Genomic DNA, 22,059 nt, shown 5'->3' on the forward strand with positions numbered 1-22,059 from the left:
ACTTCCTCATGATAATGAAAATCCACATTTAAAGCCAACCAACCTCCAAGGCCCAGGTGCTGAGGGAAGGCAATGAGGCTGTGGTGGCTGTCACCTCCGTGACCTTTTGTGAGCTTCCAGCTGTTGGGAACATAAAGCTAGGCTAGATGCATCATCATTTTTAGGGCTCTCTGCCGTTCCATCATGTTCCAGGATAAATGGACGCAATAGTGTTTAGTGCAACAGTCTAAGGCAGGGGTCTGCAACCCGCGGCTTCGGAGCCGCATGTGGCTCTTTTACACCTTTGCCGCGGCTCCGGGGTGGATACTAGCGAGGGGAGGAGGCGCATTGTGTGCCCCGACACTCCCCACTGTGGTGGGCACTGTACTGGCTGTGACGTCACATGGGGTGGTGCGTGCGTTAGTCACGCACCGTCCCAACGTCACCTTCCCGCCCACTGTCAGATCGCGGCTCCGGAGATATATTTGTTTTAAATGTCGCAATGGTTTTGCGGCTCCCAGTTTTTTTCCCTCAGAAACGGGTCCAAGTGGCTCTTTTTGTCTTAAAGGTTGCAGACCCCTGGTCTAAGGACATTGTGTGTTGAAAGCAACCCAGGGTCGTCTGTATGCGTCTGAACTCCTCAGCTCCTCAGCACCATTCAGTCGCCCCTCTCCACCATGACCCATTTGTGTTTGTTGAGATTTCCCCCTGCATCCATCTAACTGTTGCATCCATCTAACATCTCTCTACACCCCTTCTTCCATTCACGCAAACAGCGCTTTGACACCCCCCACCATTTCAGCTGAAATCTACCCATTTCTACATGTGTATCAATACACTTTGCTATTGCCAGATACTTCTCTCCATTAGGATGAATGGCAGCTTTCCGCGTATCCCTTTGGGAGCTCTCCGAGGTCCTATCAAAGCTTCGTCTATCGATCTGTCCCGCAGCTCTCCAATCTGTTCTGAATCTCTTCCTCACCTCTAGTTCGACATCCTTTTGTCTCTCGATCTTTGCTTGTGACTTTAGAGCGCCCCCCACCCCCCTCCTCGTGTGCCTGACACCAGACTCAGCTGCATCGGAGGTCCGTGCCGACGGGGTGCGCCTGCTTGTGCAAAGCAGCTGCTCCCTTCAACGTAAGGGAATCGTGTGCCACTGGCTGCCTAGGGCTTGTAGCAGTGCCAGGCGGGTCACGGTCTGTTTCTTACCCGTCAACACTATAACACACACACACACACACACACACACGAGTCTCCGCCCCAACCTGAGCCACCGCCTCCTCCCTATTCTTTTCCTTCCCTTTCGCCGACTCCGTCGGAGCTGTCCGTCCTCTTGGTGCTGAATTATCTTCCCACCTCCGCGTTTCCCTGGTGTTCCGTTTTGGTTCTGAGAAGAGGCAGGGCAACTCCGGCTGAGGTGCGCTCAGCAAGTTCCTCGCCAGCCAGCGGCCGCTATCCCCTGGGAAGCCGACGGGAGTGGGAGGCGGGGAAGGATCTCCAGAGCTTTTGCTGCTCGGAACAGCATCACAAAGCTTTGGCTCACCTTTCAAGATTCCCTTTCCCTTATCTCCTCCTCCTATTGTTATTATAAACTCCACAAGAGAATGAAAGGGAGGAGCGCCCTGTTCGCATGAACCCCACTTCAAGAAACCCTGTCTCCCTTAAACGGAGCGACATAAGAGCTTTGCCCAACTCAAGCTGCTCTCCTGAGAAGTTGGAGGACATTCTCTCCGAGGAGGCAAAGGCTAAATCCATAGGGTGGGAGCTCCTACCCAGTCAATGTCCCTTTTTCCAAGAGGCTGACCCTCCTTAGCCTCGGGAGGTTCTGTCTGAGAACAGAAATAGTCTTTCTTGGTGGGGGGAGATTCCGAGAGAGAGTGCCTCTTCTCCACTGGGGGGATCCATGCTGGTTTGGCAAGACCCTACTAGCCTTGCTTTCTCTCTGGGTATCTCCAGAGATCCCATGGAGATGGGAAGTCTGGCAGGAAGCAGGGAGAAGTGAGAAGAGGAGGAAGAGAGGAGCAAAAACGTGGAAACTTTTGGATATACAGGTCAAGACCTGAAGTCAGCGCTGTGGTTCGTGGTTCTCGCTGTCTTATCTTATGGCTTGAAGGTAAGGGCAAAATCATCAGTATTTCACTTTCTCTTCAAGGATAGCAGAAACTGTCTTTGTAAAAGGTTCAGTGGTAGCGATGGCTCAATAAATAGTAATGTATTACATATTCACCTATTTGTAGGGGGCACAAAAAGATGGGGGGTATCAAAATACAAAGAAATATGTATTGTATAAGCATGACTTGAGAGAACAACTGAATACTTTTCACTTAGAAAACACATTTTATCCAGAATGAAGATTGGAAGAGTTGCAAGTATGAAAGATTTTCAGATGTTAAAACTGCGAAGATGCTCTCTTGTGTGTGTGTGTGTGTGTGTGTGTTGCTTGTAATGTTTATTAAATATTTGTGTGTGTGTATATATATATATATATATATATATATATATATATATATATATAAAAAAGAAATTTTACAATCTGTCATAGTGAATCTGTTTTACTCCCATTAATCAGATAACAAAATAATCAGAGCAACTCTAGAGGTCTGTAGGCAGAACAAGTCCAGACTGCAAGAAATGAATAAACAAATGAGAAGTGATTGTGGAGCAAGAAGCATTTGCAGAGGCCTTTTACATTGCCCCAAGATGAAAGGCAAAGTTTAGAAAGGTGGGTGGAGAGGAGGAAACAGCATCTGCCTAGACAGAGCTTTTTATGAGCTCCGGCTCCCAATGCAATAATGTAGACAGACATCTGGTTATAGTACTGTTTCTACTACCGTTCTTCCTCTTCTCTTCTGCACATCAGCATGCAAACTCACCCCATAATCACTGCAGTTTTATTATAGATGTATGCTTTTTGGCATTGATTCTTTTATGCCAAAGCAACCATTCACACAGCATTGTTGAATGTGCAAAGAGTGTTTCTTGTTGATATTTCTTGCTCTCACAACGCCGTGAAGTCAATCACTTCTATTCCCATTTTGCAGGTGTGGGACTGAGACTATGGCAATCCTACCCTCTACTGTTTCTCAGTTTTAAATCTATCTCATCTTTTCAAGAAATCAGTGGCAAATGTTAGATGGGAGTTGGTTCTGGATTCCTCTTCATCCATTGCATGCATAGATCCATCATTTAAATGAAGAAGTTACTTTGAACCATCTTTTAAAAAATCCCTTTTGAGCGTTACTTTACACAATTGTTATTTTTTCTACACTAGTGACCTCATCCATCTTCAGGCACCTATTTGCATAGATATTGTAACTTGTGATCCGTGGCGGATCTTGGGGGTCTCAAATTTCAGCGGCTTCTTTAGTGGCATCAAAATTTGGAGCACCTCTGCCTCTGCTGTGATTTAGGTGGCCATGGATACAGCCCATGGAAAATTTGAGGGTGCACTGGGTAGCGGAAGGGCTCCAGACCCACACTTGGGGGGGAACTGCCATCACCTCTGTATTCCACCTCACATTCCATGATCCACACAAATGTGTGGTCAAGATTGCATGGGTGTCATATTTAGGAAGCAGAGAGAATAAAGTTTTGTGTTAAATTAGCTCTTTCCTAGTCCAATATAAGATGTTGACCAACAAATTCTTAACAGAGCGAAGGGCTGCAGTTCAGGAATCGCACTGGCTAACTCAAAGTTTGTGATCACCAGCAAGGGCAAGAAAAAGTTAGTGATACAAAGGAGCTGAAAGACACTGCAGTTCTCATTTCAGAAGAGCTGCACTCTCCATGCTGAAAAGATCTGGGTACACTTAAAGAACATTGCTCATTTATTTTGTGCAAATATGATTAATCACTCAAGGGCCCTGACATGGTGCAATCTCCTGTTTATGTATTTTTTTGTCTTTCCGAACAACTCTCTGTGGGTTGCTACTGGCAACCCTGAAGGAGTTGGCTGCTTTTTTCCCTTTGTCCATAAAAGAAGGAGTTGTTTTACACACACACACACACACACACACACACACACACACGGTCTGGTTCCATTATTTCCTCAGAGGAATGTGAGTTTCCTATACATACATATAGTGCTTTTTTTTATATATAGAAAAAGAGGTGCCAGAACTCACTCTGAACACCTCCCTTGTAGTCTTAGAATTGAAATGGTACCCACCTGAGAGGTGCTGGTAAAAAAGAGAGGTTCTGGCTGAAAAAAAGACATACATACATACATACATACATACATACATACATACGCACAGTGTGTGCAGTTTTGGTTCATAGGAAAAATCATCTAACATTAATTACTAATTAATTAATTACTAATGGGACAGCAAGGGACCCCCCCCCCCCTTAAATAACAAGAAACCTTGATTGCTTTTTCGTTTTGGGCAGTGAAGATCCAAAATGATCTTGGAGTGAAAATGTTGAAGGAAGAGAGCAACAAGAAGCAAGTTGGTGAATCAACAGTGTTGAGCTGGAAAAGTAAAACAGAAAAACTGTGTCAGTCAGTCTACAGGCAGAGGTGCTGATGGAAAAAGTGATGGTCTCACTCAGAATATTCCATTTGGACAGGGGTGTCATTAAAATATTCCTGTAGTGCAGAGGTTCACAGACTGGTTGTCCCTGACTTCTTTCTGCAGAGTCTGCAAAAGGCTTTTGGAATAATCCAGAATATCTGTAATGACCTCGTACGTATTTCATTTGCCTTCTCTAACAGTTGACATAGAGGCTAATTTTAACCAAGGCCTGGTTACTGAACACGCTAATAAGATCTGAGCTTAGTGCCCATGATTTTCAGAATACGAAGCTGGCGCAGTCTACTAATTCTCCATTTAAAAACTACCAGTTAAAGAAAGGGCTACAGTAATGAAAATAATGTTATGTATGCACTTTGATTCAAAGATTTTTTTTTTTAAAAAAAGGTTTATCTAGTGGTCCACAGGGGAGAAAAATATGTGAGAACCACTGATGTAGAATGTGCTGACCATATAAATTAACAGCTCCTTGTGTAACAGATAGATGCACAGTTCTCTTGGCACATGCTGAGAATGTCAGTGTGATTTGACTGTTGCCCCCATCCATTTGAGGAAAGATATAAAGTAAGCATATTAGTAAGCATATTAAGGGAAAAGAGAGAGAGAACCAGACACAGTCCTCTTAGAATCATAGAATCATAGAATCATAGAGTTGGAAGAGACCACAAGGGCCATCGAGTCCAACCCCCTGCCAAGCAGGAAACACCATCAGAGCACTCCTGACATATGGTTGTCAAGCCTCTGCTTAAAGACCTCCAAAGTAGGAGACTCCACCACACTCCTTGGCAGCAAATTCCACTGTCGAACAGCTCTTACTGTCAGGAAGTTCTTCCTAATGTTTAGGTGGAATCTTCTTTCTTGTAGTTTGGATCCATTGCTCCGTGTCCGCTTCTCTGGAGCAGCAGAAAACAACCTTTCTCCCTCCTCTATGTGACATCCTTTTATATATTTGAACATGGCTATCATATCACCCCTTAACCTCCTCTTCTCCAGGCTAAACATGCCCAGCTCCCTTAGCCGTTCCTCATAAGGCATCGTTTCCAGGCCTTTGACCATTTTGGTTGCCCTCCTCTGGACACGTTCCAGTTTGTCAGTGTCCTTCTTGAATTGTGGTGCCCAGAACTGGACACAGTACTCCAGGTGTGGTCTGACCAGAGCAGAATACAGTGGCACTATTACTTCCCTTGATCTAGATGTTATACTCCTATTGATGCAGCCCAGAATTGCATTGGCTTTTTTAGCTGCCGCGTCACACTGTTGGCTCATGTCAAGTTTGTGGTCAACCAAGACTCCTAGATCCTTTTCACATGTACTGCTCTCAAGCCAGGTGTCACCCATCTTGTATTTGTGCCTCTCATTTTTTTTGCCCAAGTGCAATACTTTACATTTCTCCCTGTTAAAATTCATTTTGTTTGTTTTTGCCCAGTTCTCTAATCTGTCAAGGTCGTTTTGAAGTGTGATCCTGTCCTCTGGGGTGTTAGCCACCCCTCCCAGTTTGGTGTCATCTGCAAATTTGATCAGGATGCCCTTGAGTCCATCATCCAAGTCGTTGATAAAGATGTTAAATAAGACCGGGCCCAAGACAGAACCCTGTGGCACCCCACTAGTCACTCTTCTCCAGGATGAAGAGGAACCATTGATGAGCACCCTTTGGGTTCGGTCAGTCAGCCAGTTACAAATCTTGATAAGCACATAAATGGTGTAAGGAGGTTGAAAAGGAGGATGAAAGTTATACCTTCACTCAAAATACCAAAATTTTGGGTAACACACTAAAAAGGAGGATCAGCTGGCATAAGGTGTTTCTGCGTTGGGGAAGCCTTTAAGTGAAGATGCATCTATAGTAGTGGATGGAATTTATGGTACCTTTATGGCACAGACGCTGAAAAAGAATGAAGGTCCAAAGGCTAAACTTTTTGGCTGCTGTCCTGGCCATTTTTTGATAGCCATAAAAGCATGAGACATGGCATATCTCTGATTACCCGTCAGTTACCAATCAAGTAAAAATGATGCACCATGCACTTCTATTAACTGCATTTACATCCCACTTTTTCTTCCAAGGATCTCAATATGGCATGTATGGTTCTCCACTCCCCACAGCAACCCTATGAGGTAGACTAAGCTGAGAGAGACAGTGATTGCCCCAAGGTCACCCAATGAGTTTCATGGCCAAGTGGGGATTTGAATCCTGGTCTCCCAGATCATACAGGTAAAGGTAAAGGGACCCCTGATTATTAGGTCCAGTCGTGACCGACTCTGGGGTTGCGGTGCTCATCTCGCTTTATTGGCCGAGGGAGTTGGCGTACAGCTTCCAGGTCATGTGGCCAGCATGACTAAGCTGCTTCTGGTGAACCTGAGCAGCACACAGAAACACTGTTTACCTTCCCACCAGAGCGGTACCTATTTATCTACTTGCACTTTGATGTGCTTTCAAACTGCTAGGTGGGCAGGAGCAGGGACCGAGCAACGGGAGCTCACCCCATTGCTGGGATTCGAACCACCGACCTTCTGATCAGCAAGTCCTAGGCTCTGTGGTTTAACCCACAGTGCCACCCGCATCCCTTTCCCAGATCATAGTCCGACACTATACCATGCTGGTTCCCATATAAGTACCACAACAGGTGACCAGCGTTTCACCCTGCCAAATTGTTCCCCTCTCCCCACCACTTCCATTGCACTTGTGCATGCAAGACAGAGTTGGATACTCCTCTCCCCGAACCCTCTTTTTCATCCTCCCTTCTCACAATACACACACACACACACACACACACACACACACACACACACACACATATATATATATATATATATATATATATATATATATATATATATACTAGACATGCTGCTTCTGACTGGCCACCCTGGGTGGGAACCAGAAAATCCTATATTGGCCACTGCCTGACTACACATAAGAATTAATATGTCCTCTAAACCCCATGTAATGCATTGCATGAGCACCTTCACTCCATGCTAACTGAAAAACAAAACATGTATTGGACATGCCAGGATGCCCTGCTCCTATTAATATGTTTGAGGAATGCCTCTGATGCCTGGAGCTGCTTCCTTTTCACACACAGGCGTTTGTTCTTTGTATGCGCTACAGGACTTTGAATGCCATGTTATCCAAATGCCACGCTCGTGCACTTAGCATCAGCAAACCCCATATTACCATAATAATTATTTCAATAGCCTGCCTATTGCTCAGCAATAATCCTAATATGTTACTAATTAAACACAGAACACAGGGGTTGCTGTACGCAGCAAGTTTTCTGCATGCAACAGCAGTTGGTTCAAGACCTTGCAGGATATTACAATGATTTCCATTTGCCAACTGATTACCTCCTCTAATAACTGCAAATAATGCTGTTGTGGAGTTCTTAGGGCAGCCAAATGAGCAGCCATCAAAGCAAAGGGACTCCAGTTAGCATTTGGTAAAGATTTAGACTATGTAGTCCTCATAGATCATGTACTAACAGAATGGGAAAAAGTTCTCTCTCCCACTCTCTCTTTTATTCCTGGTGGTTGTTTTTCTGAGAGATATTTTATGGACAATCTTGGCATCAAGGAAAAGAGGTTGATTAAAGGAAGGGTTTCTGTGTGCATGCTCTTCACTTTACCATAGCGCCATTGGGTGTCAACATGGATGTGTGAATCATCATTATTATTCTTATTAGACTTGCTTGCAACCTGCAGGTCTCTGAGCAACTTACAGAACATTGAAAACAGCAAAATAAATACAACACACAATAAAAATGAATGGGCCACATGACAGATCTAACACTGAAGACAGAAATTTATCACAGCCTCTCCAAGACAATGGGTCACAATCACACCAGACACCTACCTAAAGCATGTATAAAACACATGGCTAACCCAAACAAATAATGGGAACTGTGTTTGTTTGGGGTGTGGTGAACTGTAACTCTGTGGAGGGTAAACTACAGTTTCCCAGGATTCTTGGGGGGGCATGACTGTTAAAGTGCTTTCAATATAAGGTGTAGATGTGACCTAAGTTCTACTCAGAATAGAAATTAATGGACTCAAGTTAGTCAAGTGCATTAAATTCAATGATTTCCCGAGTCTCCTCTGAGTACAGCTCAATGCTTTGAAAGAGGTGAACCTAGGAAGCTACCTGAAATTAGATCACTTGTGCATATACAGCCCTCCGATGAGTAGCAGACCTCCAGAGTCTCAGAGGGGAGAGGTCTTTCATTCCTCTTACCTTGCTGCCTGATCCATCATCTGCTACTAGGAATTCAAAGTCGGAGCCACTAAGCTATAAGACTCAAGTGCAAATTCTGTATGACACCATGTATTCTTTCCCAAAACAGCCTTAAAACTTCCACAGTGAACTATTATACTGCATGCTGGAGAGTCCTGCTGGTCAACAGGGATCACACAGCACCGTTAAAAAAAGCAGGGATTTAATACGGCTTTGTGACTACTTAATAGTGTGTTAATCAACATGAATGGAGCTTCTCTGTGCCCTGTGCAGTCACAGTCAAAAGTCACATATTTGTGGCCAAACAATGTGTTATATTAAAGGCACAATGTGCTTCTTTACCTCTGTGTGTTGTTGTTTTTTAAACAGCAGCAATGGGTGGGTTACAGGATGGGGCTCATGTTGCACAGAAAGGGTTTCGATCTATTCTGTTCCTGGGCTACAATTCCGACCAAAGTCTTCCCCCCAGCTGCAACTTGCCTCTGGGTAGAAGATGCCATTGGCTTTTTAAACAGCTTGTGGGTAAAGGGTGCTGCAAATTGAAGATGCTTAAGCCAAGTAGCAATTTAAACTGAATGAAGCCTCCATGTTTTGCGGCAGTATATCTTTGACGGCAAGATGCTGAGGACAAATAGTCGAGAGAGTCTATCACCTTCCCCCTTTGCTTGTGAGCTTTCTGGGGCTGACTGCTCTTCAGGATTGTGTCACATCTCTCCCATATCATTTTGTGCAATCCATGCGGTTTCATGTGGTCTTTCCCCATGACCCATTCAATTTCCTGCTCAGTTACGTTCTATGCTGTATTTTTATTATTAATATTATTTTGCCGCTTGCATTTGTTTCAATGGAGCCTGGTTGCATCAAATGGCATTTGCTCCTCTCTTTGAGTCTTATGGACCTCCGGGTAGCTTTCACTGGCTTGTCTCCAAGGCTAGTCCCTCTCTGAGTAGATCCATTGAAGTGAATGGACCAAGTTAGTCATTCCCATTCACTTCAGGCAGTCTGCTCTGAGTAGGATTAGCATTGCTTGCAATAGGCATGATTGCCCTTCCTTCTAGTATATCCTTGCTGGGAATAGAATGCCAGGCTAGAGAGACCTGACTTGTACTGATGCAGAAGGGCTATTCATACCATCTTGTGTACTGAGTGCAGCTAGAATCATGAAATCAGAAGGTAGCTTGTAGGTCATCTAGTCCAACCCATTGCTTAACCAGGATCTGCAATGCGGGATGAAACAGCAGCATCCTACAGCATCCCTGGCAGATGTCCAACCAGCCTCTGCATTCTTCCAGTGAAGGCTAGCTCACGGCTGGCAGAGGCAGCCTCTTCCATGGTTGTATGGCTCTTAGTGCTACAGAGTCTTCCCATTTCCTTGCCATTTCCACCTGTTGGTTCTAGTCCTTCCCTCTGGCACATCAGAGGGGATAACACAAAAAGAACCTGCAGGATCAGGCAGACGACCTGTTCTCACAGGCTGTGGGAAACCTGCAAGTAGGACCCGAGTGCAACAGCAACTCTCTCCTCTACAATTCCCAGCAACTGAGGCATGAGATAGGAACACAAGAAGAGCCTTTTGGATCACACCCCAGTGGCCCACCAAGTCCAGGACTCTGCTTTCACAGCCAGCTACCCCAAGGGGAAGCCCACAAGCAAAGACCCAGGCATAAGAGCATTCTCCCTTCCTGCAGTTTCCAGCAAGTGGTATTCGGAAGCATTACTGACTCCAACCATGGAAGCAGAGCACAGCATCCATCATGGTTGTAGCCACAGATAGCTTTCACCTCTGTAAATTTGTCTAATGCTTTTTTTTAAAAGAAGCCATCCAAATTGGTGGCCATCGCTGCCTCCTGTGGGAATGGATTCTATAGCTTCGCTGTGCATTGTCTGTCTTGAGCCAGTGTGGTGCAGTGGTTAAGAGCGGTAGACTTGTAATCTGGTGAACCGGGTTCACGTCCCTGCTCCTTCACATGCAGCTGCTGGGTTACCTTGGGCTAGTCACACTTCTCTGAAGCCTCTCAGCCTCACTCGCCTCACAGAGTGTTTGTTGTGGGGGAGGAAGGGAAAGAAGAATGTTGGCCGCTTTGATAAAGCGGGATATCAAATCCAAACTCTTCTCTTCTTATTGATTCTATGTGTATATATATATATATATATATATATATATATATATATATATATATATATATATAATTGCATTTTCAATAACATGAACAGAGAGCATGCTTAACCCCCCTCCCCTCCCCCTGTCCCACTTACAACTTCATACCAAATACAGCATGTATACATATACCATATGACTTCCCTTCCACACATTTCCTGATTCCTTTTGCTTTTCTACTGCTCTGTGTAATCCACAACTTTTTAATCATTCAATTCGTTATCTATTAAATACTCCATTTCAACTCTGCTGGATTTACACGAGACCTGCTAAGCTATGTATTTGTCTATACTGGTTCTTGAAATAATCAATTAACCATTCCTCCTTATATTCCTTATATTTGTTTTCTCTTATCCTGACCAGCCAGTTCAGCATATTCAAACATTTTACACTGCCATTCTTCCTTAGTGTGTACTATACTTGTTCTTCACCTTTGTACCAATAAGGTTCTAGTTGCAGTGGTAGTGTATAGTAGTAAACTTTTTTGTTTTGGGGGGACCTCCATTGTTACCATTCCCAAGAAGAAAATCTCAGGTGTTTGGGGGGAAGTTTTTTAAATTCATTATATATAGTTCCCTAATATTCCTTAATTATTTTACAGGACCACCGCATGCAAACAAAAGATCCCTCAGTTTCATTGCACTTCCAACATAAACTTTTTTCATTTTTAGACATTTTCGAAAAATGTCTGTCTTACATTCTTTCAATGTTCAGTTTCATTGATAGTCCCCAAGCTCTAGTATCGTGCGAGAGGAAGAAAAGCTTTTCTCTGTTCACTTCTCCACACCATGTGTAATACCATGCATAATTTTATAAACTTCTGTCATATCACCTCTTACTCATCTTTTCTCTAAAAAGCTCCAGGCACTGCAACCACTTCATAGGGTCATTGCTCCATCCACTTGGTTGACCTTTTCTGGACCTTTTCCCAACTCTGCAATATCCAACATCCAACACTTCATCAGCAGTCTTTGATAGCTTTCTCCTCCATGAATTTGCCTAATCCTTTTGAAGGCCTCCAAACTGGGGGCCATCACAGTTTCCTGGGGGGAGTAAATCCCATCGTTTAACTATGCTTCGTTGGTCCCGAATCTTTCAATGTTTCATTTCATGGGATGTCTCCAAGTTCTAGTGTTGAGAAAGAGAGGGAGAGAAGCTTTTCCTTGTTCACTTTCTACACACCATGAGTAATGTTATGCACCTCTAATTTTAGATTCTTCTTGGGCAAGTCTTTGCAAACTACTGCTGCGCCTCCCCTTCAAATTTCCTCTTCACCAGGCTAAACACACTTGTATCTTGCAACAGTTCCACACCATCCCAGTCACGCTGGGTGCCCATTCATTTTTACTCAATCTCTAGTGGTAATTTTCTCAAACAAGGTGTGACACGGGAGCTTTTTCCGCCCGGCGTTTTTGTTTTTATTTGTGTTAACATTGGCATCGCAGCAAGTAAATATGACAGCGCTCTCACAATTGTGGGGGAGGAGGCATGAAGTGGCAGCACGCGGCTCACAGATTGGTGGAGGCTGCTGCTGATCAGCTGCCCGTGTGGTTTGAGCCACTAAAAAGTAGCAACCATATGTTTAACTGGCTGTATGCAATTCATCTACCTGTCATTTTTGACACCCGTGGGGGGGGGGTTTAAGATCCAATTCATGCATTTAGCACAATCAAGTGGGAAAGCTGTGGTACTTCAGGTTGCAGATGGCAAAGAACAAATGTTTCTTTGTTCCCATATATATGCTTTTAAAATCCTCTCTGCATTTATAAACCTAGCATGTCAGGGAGATGATGATGATAATAATAATAATAAAATTAAATAAATAAATAAATAAATAAATAAATAAATAAATAAATAAATAAATTATACCCCGCCCATCTGGCTGGGTTCCAACAGAATATTAAAATACAATATTATTAAATACAATCTATTAAACATTAAAAGCTTCCCTAAACAGGGCTGCCTTCAGATGTCTTCTAAAAGTCTGGTAGTTGTTTTTCTCTTTGACATCTGGTGGGAGGGTGTTCCACAGGGTGGGTGCCACTACCAAGAAGGCCCTCTGCCTAGTTCCCTGTAACTTGGCTTCTTGCAGTGAGGGAACCACCAGAAGGCCCTCTGCGCTGGACCTCCTTGTCTGGGCAGAATGATGGAGGTGGAGATGCCCCTTCAGTTATACTGGGGTTTACAGAGGGGTTTAGACTAGGTTTCCCCCTGACATGTTGTATTTCTTTGTCAAGGGGAGGTTTGGGGGCACATGTGTATAAGACAGAGAATTAAACTTGTGATCTTCCACTTAAAGCCTGAAGTGGAACTTGCATTCAGGGGAAGTTTTGCAACTTGGCCACACTGAGTAAGCAAACTGGTCCTTCCACAGTGCTCTGAAAAGCAGGAAGGCTTTGCTGTCAAAGCAAAATCACTCCTCGAAACATTCTAAAAGCAGCATATTGTCTGCCTTAAACTATTCTTAATAATAAGTACCACCTCCTTTCCGAATTGTTCCTTCTCCCATCACATTTCCTTCAGCTGTCCCTCAAGTGTCTATTTTTAACCTTGTGATTCTTGTTCAATAAAGAAAGCATCACAACTGCATATGTGCTGTTGCTTATCCCCTTGTACATCTTCCTAATTATCTCCTCCTCCTCCTCCTCCTCTCCCCATAAAGAGACATGTGTTTTTTTGGCTTGAGCCCGCTCCTCCTGCACCTTCCACGCAGCTCTGGAGGAGGCAAGCATGTGGAAAGTACAAATCTGTGATTAGCCCATTCAGAAAATGTAAATGTTGCCATCCTCATCTTCTATGCTGTGCAGCACACATGGTGGAGGTGGGGAAGGGAAGGTGTGTGTGAGAGAGAACAAGCTTGCAAAGCCAAAGCAACATCAGGATGCCACATTTAAATGCTGTGCATTGTCTGGAGCAAACATTGGTTCGGTTACCATGTTTTTCAAGCACCAAACAAGCAAAATTAGCATACTGCCTGCGTGGAGAAGTCATTGGTAGCAGCTTATCAGCTTGAAGGCCAGGACTGAGGCCACTGGAGCAATATGTTGTCTCCCATTGTGTGTGTGTGTGTGTGTGTGTGTGTGTGTGTGTGTGTGTAGTCAATATGAATTTTGTGTCTTGCCAGCCTTATCTGCCTCTGTGTGCGTTCCTCCATTTATCTTGAATCCACTCCCAGGCCAGCCATTGAGACACTTCACCTCTTGAAAGAATCTGTTGGGAACATCAGGTTGCTTTTTTTTTTTTGTATAGTAGAACTGTGAGTGGTTATTTCAGATAGCCTAATTGGTTCAAAGTCTGGTTGCATATGCAGACCCAGTTGTTTGTAGAACATTGGCTGGAATGATGGAAGTGCTGAATCTCTGGGTGAGGAACCTCATTAGTGAAAGGGAGTTTCAAAGAGTTGCACTTTCTGCTTGGGGTTGCTCTTGTGTTGATCTAAAACAGGGCTGGATAGCCTAAGGGCTTCTAGACGTTGTGGACTACAACTCCCATTATCCCTGACCATTGACCATGCTGACTGGGACTGGTGAGTGGTGGGATCCCTTGCAACAACTGGAGGATACCACATTGGCTGTCCCTAGCCTATAAGGTGGGGAACCAACATCTCGTGAAGGAAGTATTTTGGCATTTCTCTTGACTCTTTGGAGCAATCTGCACAGGCAGGTCACACCACTTGATCTGGAGAAACCTCATGACTCTGAATGGCAGGATACAGCTGCAGAAATAGACAGCTGAAATCGTCAGAGAGTAGGATACCTTTTTCTCTGAGGAAAGGCTGAAGCATCTTTGGGGTTAGAAAATAAGAGAACTGGGGGAGGATGGGACATAGTGGAAGTATATAACTATAACCAGTCTGCAGAAAGCGGCTAGAGAGAGGTATTACTCCATCTCTCATAAGGCTAGAACTCAGTGCTGTCCAACTCAGCCTCTTGTTTTGGTCACTTTAAAAGAGGATTAGAGGGATTCATGAAGCAGCAGGAGGAAATGGAGTGAAGATGGCAACATGGAACATCCAAATTCAGAGGCAGTCTACCTCTGAATATCATTTGCTGACGAGACACTGTCATAGAGGGCTGTCACTTTCTCATTCTGTTGGTGTTTCCTGGAAGCATCTGATTGGCCACTGTGGGGAGCAAGCTGCTGCCACAGGTACTCTACTCTATATTTCTTGACAGAGTGGGTATCTTCTTAGGTTTCATCTGAAGGTGCATACTGACTCCACTAAAAATTATTGCAGCGAAAGTGAAATCTGTTGCATCTGTGAATAGCCCTCACTTGTTTTGTTGTTTGTTTGCTATTGTTGTAGTATTTCTAAAATCTATTATCCCACTCTTTGACTCAAAGATTGGCAAACATAATGAAATAACAATAAATGACAACAGTATTTAAAGGCACCGCTTTTGAACAGTTATTAAAAGCAATAGTCATTCAAATCCTTAAAAGCAGCAGCAGAGCTAGATATTAAATCTCTGTTTGGGTACAAAATTCTTGATCAAGTCCATACGCTGGGTATGGACATCTGAAAAGGAACTCCACGTTCCCTACCCAGGAATCTTTTTGCACTTGGAAAACCTGAATGGGGGCCCTGGTTGAGGAAGCTTCTTCCTTGGAGCTATCCAAGGTCCTGAAAATCCAACCAGGTGCTGCAGGCATCCACCATATCCTGCAATCAGAACAGTTCAGGACAGGGCAAGAGCATTCAAAATGCTGCTAATACATGTTATCTAAGATTTAATCCTAGAAAGGTCTTTAATCTGTGCTGGTATTATTGATGTGATTTGCTGAAACTGGCTTGGAATAGGTGCTGTTCCGCATGCTCAAATGCTGCTTGCTGGATTCTCAATCTGGTGTTAACAGTGGTCCTCCAGATGCTTTTCAGTTTAGGTTTATTATATTTGTACATCACTTTCCATTAAGAAATCCTCAAAGCAATTTAAAACCAGATTTTTTTTATTAAAAATGCAATAATAAAATCACCTAAGCATCATTATTTTTTAAAAAATAGATTTAACTGTGCAACCATATCATTGGCACTACCCAAACATCTTGAAAGCGATAATGTCTTTGCCTGGTGCTGAAACAATGACCAAGTTGGCAGGAGGTGGACCTCCCTATGGAGATCATTCCATAAATAAGGGGCTACTACAGAGAAGTCCCATTCTCTCATTGTCACCCTTGGAGGTCATCTGCAGGGAAGGGCTTCAGCTTGTGATCTCAGGGTCCAAAGAGGTTCACATTGTATTATTGTATGGGGGTCCTAAGCCATACAAGGTGTGAAGGACCACCAGGGCCTGGACCTACAGCCCCTGGATGCAGGATCAAGTCCCTGCTGGAGAATGGTGGGAGATAAGCTAGATAAGGAACATCTGAGGAGAGACTCAGGTGTTGACAGTGAGACTCCAGAGTGTAATTGAGGGAGGAGGAAGGGAATGGGTGGAGTGGAGAGGGCTTGATGGGACCTTGATTTGAGCCAAAGCCCAGCATGGAAAAGGGGCTGGGGAGGAAGCGAAGGGGCTTTGAAGGTCAAAAAAGCACTTTGAATTGGGCTCAAGGACAAACCAGTAGCCAGTACAGTCAGGCCTGAACTGGTGTTACATGTCCATGTCTTCATGTTCCACTTAACAATCTAGCTGCCACATTCTGCGCTAGCTGTTCTTTCCAAACAGCCCCAAATATTTCTAATTTCTAAGCAGGGCCTCACTTAGTCAGCTCCCTGCTGTTTTTTGTCCCAGCATCTGGCAATCAGAGGGATATTTCTCATTTTTCACCCTGCAAGTAAGGAGCGGATACATTTCTCCTCTCCCTACGGTTAGGGAAGATGCAGGAAATGCCTTTGCAGTTGGCTGGAGCTCTTTAGCTCACAATAAAATCAAATTGACTGCTTAAAGCTGCTTCATTTTTTTCCTGTGAACTCCATGCAGCTTGTAATAACAATTAAAGCTTTTTCAATTAACTTGGTTCTCATGGGGGCAAACCAAAAGTCAACATGTTCTTTTCTATGCAAATGAAGAGTTCTGCAAATGAATATGATGGTGATGATTTACAGCTGCAGCCTGTAGCAACTTTATGTCTTCCATTCTGCTGGGTTTGCCATACCAAAAAGGAATAACAATTTATATTTATTCATTCACTTAGTTACTACATTTGATTGGCTTCCCAATCACATATGTTTTCTGGGCAGCTCACAAAAAATTAAGGAACAAAATATAATATTAACAATACCATACAAAGCACTAAAAGCAGCACAAAATCTGGTTCTTTCTGGAAGATGGTAACTCAGTAGTTCCACTGTGCAAACGATTTAATGAGCACAACTGAAAAGTAAACTTTTCTAAAATTCTTCTGGGTAAAGAAATGTGAGATATTTGTAGAGCTGGGAAGCCAGTTTTGAAGTGTCCTGATCAAATGTATATATTCCTCTCCAGGACTGAATATTTTGTAAAATCATCTTTGACATAAGCTAAGCAATGGACAGTTCTGTGAACAGTGCTGATTGGCCAATGACCATGGCATGCCCGTTTCCAATATCTGAAGTAAATCTGCAATCATTTTTCAAATGCTTGCATTAAGATGTAGGGAGGGCTGAGTTGTGCACAGGATTCTTAAAGAACCACCTACCAAAGGTTTCCTCCTTCAAGCACTAGAAAAGCAGCAAGACTGGAAGCTAACCTAGCATTTAGCTTTCATAGGGCATACATCTGTCATGCACATCGCACAGCTGGGTTCACTGGGCAGGGGCATCACACAACATTTGGTCTGGCTTTGTGTGACACCATTGCTTTGAATGAATAAAACTTTATTTGCGTGAGGCATTGGCCATAGCAACAAAAGAACATTGCAATATACACAGAACAAAATAAAAATTGATTATATAAAACACAGTTTAGGGTCCTGAATCAGCAATCAAATAGTGGACCTTATTCTGATTGCCCCAGCTAAAAACCTTGCAACCTTTGCTGTCATCTGCTCCTCTTGATATGCCAGGAGGAAAGACACTGTGGCAGTGGTTGGGCGACCTGGAATGGACAATAAAAGAGGGCTGATAATCTCATTTCTCAGGTCTTTATAAAGAGTACAAGCCAGAAGGGCATGCGCCACTGATTCGGTGCTGCCATCCCCGCAGGGACATAAGCGTTTTTCTTGTGGAATCTGTTGGAATCATCCCTCAAGTACAGCCAAGGGTGATAACTACTACTACTACTACTATTATTATTATTATTATTATTATTATTATTATTATTATTATTAGTTTCCCCAGCTACTCTGGGCAGCTTCCAATAAAGATTAAAAATACATTAAAATGTCACACATTAAAAACTTCCCTGAACAGGGCTGCCTTCAGATGTCTTCTAAATGTCAGGTAGTTGTTTATCTCTTTGACATCTGATGGGAGGGCATTCCACAGGGCAGGCGCCACTACCGAGAAGGCCCTCTGCCTGGTTCCCTGTAGGTTTGCTTCTCGCAGTGAGGGAACCGCCAGAAGGCCCTCGGCACTGGACCTCAGCATCCGGGCAGAACAATGGGGGTGGAGACACTCCTTCAGGTATACTGGTATACAATACATTCAGTCTTGTGAGGGTAAAAGTGCGTCTATATTTTGGAATTACTAGGTTATACAGACACCATTGCTTTGGTATATGGCTATAAAAAGATGGGGATAACATGTTTTCTGGATGTGCTGCTGCGATGCATTCAGACATGCCTTATGGGGAACAGTTCAAGAAGTTGGAAAAATGGCATATCCTAGAACCCCTGGTGTTTGTAAGCTTATAACAGTATTTTAAATACCAGAGAGGAAGAGAAAGATACTTCACAACTTCCTATCACCATCTATACCATCATACATGGGGGCCTAGATTACGATCTGAGCCCCCAAAAAATGATAAGGAATGATAGCTCAGTTCAGAATACTGATAAGCTTTATGAGCATGTCATTATGAGCCAACCCATTGCAAAGCTCTGTTGGCGTCTATAGTCACAGATTCTGCTGATAGCCATCAGTGGTCCAGTAAAACACATTGCTGTGTATACATGAGTGAACCAGCACAAGATATGTTGATAGGCAGTAAGGATCAACCAGTATCTGATTAAGAAACCTGAATGCTAAGCCAAAGGGACTCTTAAAAAAATTAAACCTGTATTCTGTTTTCCTGTCTATAAAACACAGATAGCATCACTTCCCTGCCTCACAAAAGTGCTGGGAGGATAAAGAGACTCCATTAAAAGATTACGAGCACCTCTGATGGTGTGGAATTGATGGTGGTAGCTGTGGATTGAATGATAAAGAGAAGCTTCCTAAAAGTTTGGTGGTTTTTTTCCCTGACACATCATATTCTCCTCCAGAGCTGGCACGCCCACATGTGAAGGCATGGAGAGGGTTTAGGGTAGTATAATTCTATTGACACCAAGGAGGTGTGGCACACAGAGAGTGGTGCAGCCCCTGGTATGTTGCAGAGAATGTGAAGTATTGCTGGACTCAGCTCCTTCTGGAAAGGCGAAGGAGAATCATAGAACTGCAGAGTTGGAAGGGACCCCAAAGGTCATCAATGCTCTGCAACGCAGCAATCACAGCTAAAAACACCAGATGGCCATCCAAACTCTGTTAACAAACCTCTGATGGAGAGTCCACCACATTCGAAGGTAGTCTGGTGAAGAGGTTAAGCACAGCAGCAGAGTCAGACCAGTGGCACCCAGGATACTTTCCCTAGAGCTCAAGAAGCGTTGAATGACCTGCTCTGGCCTCTTCATGTTATGATAATTCTTTAACTGCCTGCAGCAATTCCATGCAATTTAAAGACAAGCCATGAGCTTCTATCTGGAGAAGTGCAATCCAAGTGAAACAATAAACTCTGAGAGGTCACCAGCTCAGCACCCATAGGTGCTAGGGTGCCTGTCAATATTTCATAGATAATATAATAACAATAATATTAATAATAATTTATTTTTTATACCCTTCCCATCTGGCTGGGTTTCCCCAGAGCACCCACAAAAGCTCTCAGTAAACACACACACACACACGCAAATCCACAATGTGTGAGCAACTGTTCGCTGTTGCTGTTCAGATTGTGTCTGACTCACTCTTTCCCACACTGAACATGCCCTCCTTAAACTCACATTTAATCAAAGATTTCCCTGGATGCCAGGACTGAGCACCCACTATCCCTTCCATTCTGAACAGAGGAGAAAAGCAGTGATAATTTCTCTGGGAATGAATTTGGCTACCCTGGGATTCTTGCTATTTGCAGTGATGGGGAAGGAACATACAATGAAAGGATGAAATAAATTCAAAATAACATGCATAGAAGCAGGAACTCTGGAGTATGGCTCTCAAACTGCCCAAGGCAGAATTATTATTATTGTTATTGTTGTTGTTGTTGTTATTGTTATTAAACCATAAACCATAGCTGGGCTATAAAAGTGATTTCAAATAAGATAACAGGACATAAAATACAATACAGACTCTAAAATCAGTAAGATCATTTCTACAATTGTACAACTAATATTTCATATTCCAGTACTCTAGTAACATTAGGCCCTCATTGTGCTCTTTTTGGTGCCTGCTGAAAAGATTTTTGTTTCGGCAAGCCTACCCAAATATGTAAAATGCTGGCATGTGTTTTAATCTGGTTGTTAGCTCATTGTTGCTTTTAATTGTTTGACAGCTGGAACAAATTCACTTTGGTTCCCTTACAACTCAGCGATTCTGTTGGCAACCAAAATCCTATACTTCTGGAGAATCAGGATATGCAAACTGCCAACACTGTCACAGTGGTTTTCTGTGGCCCTGATGGTTGCACTGGCTTCAGACAAAGCTGTTCAGTTCTACCCAGAATATAATCACTATATGCCTTTGTGACCAGCACTAAATGGATGAGAGCAGCTTTATTCTTACAAAGCCCTGCCCCTCCCCAATACACATAACACACACAATGGGTAGGGCTCTGTCTAGATAAAACTCTCCAAACATCTCTCCGCCCCACTCCCAGCTTTGGGCCAAAACAGTACAGAGGCTGCAGGGAAATGGAATGGAAATGCTCTCTCAGTACATAGTTTCAGAAAAGCTCGACAGTGACATGGAACTTTGACAAGAGACACAGAACTTGAATGGTAAGGATGGAAAAGACCGATAGGCAGATTGACACAGCTGATTTTGGCCCATGACTCCTGCTGGTGTGAAAAAGTGCAATCATGTAACCTCAAGAATTTGTGTGGCACAATAATCTGTTTAGCAGGCATAGACTGCTTCTTAAACTGGAGTCTCTATTTCTTCTTTGATTGTATTTTTACCTCTTATGCTTGGCAGTCATTGAGGCACCTGTACTCAGGTCCAGTTCTCAATGAAGCTGTTGGGTTGTGTCCTGCTTCCAGGCTTCTAATAGTTCCACAGGGCTATTCCACAGGGGTTCCTTTCCCCCTTCTTTTAGATGAAAGCTGAAAAAATAATGAAGGGGCTGGCCTGATATTTCCTTGAAGGGGGCACATCCTACCCCCTGGCTCCCTGGACTGTGTGACTCCTACCTGCCTCTCTTTTCTGTCCCTGTCTTTTTGGTCTGCAAGCATTTGCAGCCTCTTGCACACACAGTACTTTCCTCTTCTGTGTACACGCCATCATCTGCTTCCTCCTGTGCTTACGTAGTTTGCATGTTTGATATTTATTTTTCTGGTTCTTGTCTCTCTTTATGGTTCTCTTGATCTCTCCCTTCCAGTAACTGTTTCTCCATTCTTCACTGCTGAAAGCACTTTAAAGCATCTCTGTTGCGTCTTAGCTGGTCTCTCCTTGAACTTTACCTCTCACCTCTTCTTTGTAGCATCGCTTATTCGTGCTTAGCTCTTTTATACCTGTTTACTCAGAACATGTGCTCAAAGGGGAATGACTGTGTGATTACAGTCTTATGAACTGGGAGGCTTTGGGCTAGAACCTGACCTCTCCAATTCTTCTTTCCACAGCCTCATGGCCCTTTCAGACCAATGTTTCTTTTTGTGGGAGGGTTGGTGTATTCCGAACCACGTCATTGATACAATATTAGCGCATGAATGGTAGATTTATTCTGGATTGTCCACATGGCATTCGGCTTTGTTAGATATTCTGTGCTGCTTCACCTATGTTTCTGCACTGAAGAGGCACTCGTGTTCTGATGCAGCAAAAGAAGGATTAAAAAGCACCCTAG

At 43.5% G+C, this 22,059-nt stretch overlaps 1 protein-coding gene across 4 annotated transcripts in view; it reads left to right on the top strand.

Annotated features, from left to right (window-relative positions):
- Positions 1-1,175: 1,175 nt before the first annotated feature.
- Positions 1,176-22,059, top strand: part of DRD2 (dopamine receptor D2) — an 81,805-nt gene continuing 60,921 nt past the window's right edge. For 2 of the 4 annotated variants that reach the window (XM_081172660.1, XM_081172663.1), the window contains exon 1: positions 1,176-2,092. The gene's annotated coding sequence lies outside the window, so the exon portion shown is untranslated. Of the gene's footprint in view, positions 2,093-2,611; positions 2,702-22,059 lie in introns of those variants that run through there. The other 2 variants (XM_081172661.1, XM_081172662.1) reach the window with 2 other exon arrangements.

Source organism: Podarcis bocagei (assembly GCF_964188305.1).
Source record: "Podarcis bocagei genome assembly, chromosome: 15".
Classification (NCBI taxonomy): Eukaryota; Metazoa; Chordata; class Lepidosauria; order Squamata; family Lacertidae; genus Podarcis; species Podarcis bocagei.